The sequence below is a fragment of the Eptatretus burgeri genome, unplaced genomic scaffold (genome assembly GCF_056783735.1).
Source record: "Eptatretus burgeri isolate ZD-2024b unplaced genomic scaffold, Ebu_testis_v1 Ebu_testis_scaffold_1020, whole genome shotgun sequence".
Classification (NCBI taxonomy): Eukaryota; Metazoa; Chordata; class Myxini; order Myxiniformes; family Myxinidae; genus Eptatretus; species Eptatretus burgeri.
The window spans coordinates 1-3,592 of NW_028222969.1; the positions used below are offsets into that span (position 1 = coordinate 1).

The 3,592-nt window shown below is 40.0% G+C and overlaps 1 long non-coding RNA gene across 1 annotated transcript; it reads left to right on the plus strand.

The window, feature by feature from the left end:
• The first annotated feature begins 6 nt into the window (after window positions 1-6).
• Window positions 7-1,325, plus strand: LOC147006946 (uncharacterized). The gene is made up of 3 exons (XR_015054510.1): window positions 7-454; window positions 769-826; window positions 1,051-1,325. It is a non-coding gene; the product is annotated as an uncharacterized LOC147006946 (long non-coding RNA).
• The last annotated feature ends 2,267 nt before the right edge of the window (window positions 1,326-3,592 follow it).

Genomic DNA, 3,592 nt, shown 5'->3' on the forward strand with positions numbered 1-3,592 from the left:
AAATGATTCATACAATCGCCCAGTTATTTTCCAAGCTGTCATTTCCTGTGGCCGCACCCAATGTTTCGGGAATTTTCTCATTGTAAGCCTTATAAGTGATTCACCAGACAAAGTTTCTGCCAGACAGGATTTTCATTTTTACAACTGAGACATGGATGATCTCTCTTCCGATGAAGGCAAAAGCTTACTACAGAGTTGGTAAGTTTGTTTGGTTTTCTCTTTGAACGATGAAGCAAATGATTATTAATTAAATCATGATAATTCTGATATATATATATATTTTTTTCCCTGACAGGGCATTGGAAGAAATTGAGTTTACGTATCACGACGTGGTTCATGAAATTAATACTCTTATTGAAGAGATCAATGATTTTAGAAGAGAATTGAAAGACATTTTCAATGAGTGGCACGAAGTCTTATCACGTCCTATCATCTCGAAGGAATTAAACCAATGGTGAGACACGTGTGTGTGTGTGTGTGTGTGTGTGTGTGTGTGTCTCTCTCTGTCTGTCTTCCTACCTACCTCTCTCTGCTCTTATTGAAGAGATCAATGATTTATAATGACTGGTCTCTGATCTCGAATGAATTAAACCAATGGTGAGACACGTGTGTCTATGTGTGTCTGTGTGTGTGTGTGTGTGTGTGTGTGTGTGTGTGTGTGTGTGTGTGTGTGTGTGTGTGTGTGTGCGTGTGTGGGTGTGTGTTGCTTTCCCTGTCTGTCTGTCTCTTCATCTATACCCTTGACTTTTTTTTTTTTTTTTTTTTCAGCACTATCGCACAACATCAGCTGTTGAAGCAATCTTGTACAACACATGATTTTCTGGAGGTAAATATTTCTGAATTATTATTAATATCACTCTCTCTTTAGAATGTCGTCTAATGTTGGTTGCATTATTAGTTTGAACGCGGTTTTGTCAGTACACTGGAATTAATTTTATTGACCTTGAAAGGATGACAGGCTGAGTCGGCCTCCTGGTGTGTTAATTCAGTGGTCAACGAGGCTTACTCATATTACCATGTAATTATTATCCACTTTTTGTTTCAAAACAGAATATGGTGTCTGAGTTTCGAAATCACAAGACATCTGGAGAAGATTGCTGGGAAAGATTATACATTCTCGCAAATGAATATTTAATATTTTCAATATTAATAAATTATATTTGTTTTGTATACAATTACTTGATTCTGAATTACAAGAAGAGGATCAAAACATGAAGGGAGGGTAGGTGCGCCCCCCCCCAATGACCCATCACCCCCTCATCCCATCCCTCCCCTCCCCATGTGTGTGTGTGGGGAAGGGTGGGGGGGTGGGATGAGGGAGGTGGTGGGTCAAAGGTGGGGGGCGCACAGGGGATGAGGGGGTGGGGCTTGTGTGGGAGGGGCTTGTGTGGGCGGGGCTTTGGTGGGGCTTGTGTGGGCGGGGTGTGGGAGGGACTTGTGTGGGTGGGGCTTGTGTGGGAGGGGATTATGTGGGCGGGGCTTCGGAGGGGGTTGTGTGGGCGGGGTGTGTGTGGGCGGGGTTTATGTGGGTGGAGCTTGTGTGGGAGGGGTTTATGTGGGTGGAGCTTATGTGGGCGGGGCTTCGGTGGGTCTTGTGTGGTCGGGATGTGTGTGCGGGGTTTATGTGGGTGGAGCTTGTGTGGGAGGGGTTTATGTGGACAGGGTTTATGTGTGTGGAGTTTTTGTGTGGAGCTTGTGTAGACAGGACTTATGTGGGAGGGGTTGATGTGGGCAGGGTTTATGTGGGCAGGGGCGAATGTGGGTGAGGTTTGTGTGGACCAATGGATGGGTGGAGAGATGGGTGGATGGGTGGATGAGTGGAGCTAGTGTGGATGGGTGGATAATTTTTTAATTAAATAAACATGTTGTGTGTGGGGGAACTAATTAACTAATCACTAATTATGTGAATATGGGTGGAGCTTGTGTGTGTGTGGAGCTTGTGTGGAGCTTGTGTGGAGCTTGTGTGGAGCTTGTGTGGAGCTTGTGTGGAGCTTGTGTGGGGTTTGTGTAGGAGGGGTTTATGTGGGTGGGGGCTTGTGTGGGTGGAGTCAAAAAGGGGCGGAGTCAAAAAATTTCAATTTATTGGAGCTTGTGTGGGGTTTGTGTGTGGTGGGTTTGTGTGGGGCTTGTGTGGGCGGGGTTTGTGTGGGTGGGGCTTGTGTGGGTGGAGTCAAAGAGGGACGGAGTCAAAAATTTCAATTTATCTTTGTCTTTTGTAATTCCTGTGAATAAAATGAACCTAAAATCTCTTCCCTTCCAAATCATATATTTTATAAGTCCAAGGAACTGTATCTATTACATCAACAATTTTAAAAAGTTCTTTCGTCCATCGTTCAGTAAAACCCTTTTCAAAATGAGATTTCCACCTATATATTCTTACGATATCACCAACTTTGAACTTAGGTTTTCTGACATTAATCTCTTTTTCATATTTTAATTTTGTAAATGTTTCTGATGGCTTCATATTCGTTGACGTGTGAATCGTGTCATTATACTTATCCACAATATCCTGAATAAAAGATAACCATTGTTGTGAACCGAGTTGTGTGAATTTTTTATATAGTCTCTCTTTTAAGGTACGATTAAAACGTTCAACAACAACTGCCTTCCCTTCATTAAAGGTACTGTATAATGTAATACTGTTATTTTTAGAAAATTCATAAATGTCTTGTTATAAAACTCTCTACCCTCATCAGTCCACAATTTTTTAGGTTTTCTCTTACTTTTATTAAATATCTGTTGAAAAGCGAACATAAGAGTATTACCTGTTTTGTTTTTAAAGGGACAACCCACGCATATCTACTCCTCAAATCAATAACGGTTAAAGCATACTTGTACCCCTTATCATTATTGAGTTCAATCAAATCAGCAGACCAGATATAATCAACTTCCTTGGAATAAACTTTCCTTCTCTGAAACTTTGTGAATATTGGTTTATGTAATTCATCAGCTAATTGCTCTTCAGTCTTAATGGCATCATTAGAGCCTATGAGTTTTTTGAATTTCCAAGTCCAAGTTTCAATTTAGCACTAATCATCTTCTTCACGATGAACCTATCAACTTTTTCTCTCAAGGTTGGATTTTGTATCAGAGACAAATTATACAACATTTCTCTATCGGCTTCATGCTTTTCTTCCAACGTTGTGGTATTCCCATAATCAATATCGTGTCTCATGCACACTTCATCAACTCTATTGATTGGTTTACTCCAGGATTTAGGATTGTCTGCCTCATCTAATCTTTTATCCAAGTTTGTGCCTGGACCACAGAAAGAATACCCTGGAAGATGTAATTCCCCTGGTATTCCAGTAGTTGTAAATTTACTTCCTGATAAAAACTTTTGTATATCTCCTCCGAGTTTGTGTTTGGAGATAAATTGATTTTTTTTTGAACCACACACCGAACATATACCTTTTTGGATAACCCTGTTATTTTTACTTTTAATATATGAAATATTTTTAGTATTAGTTTTCTTTTTACATTTGAGACAATAACTCATTTATTTATGTGAAAAAGTCCTGCAGAGTGCAAAAACTTTTTAGTTTCCAACATGCACATTTGAATCTTAATTTTTAAAACATAAAGAATCCTA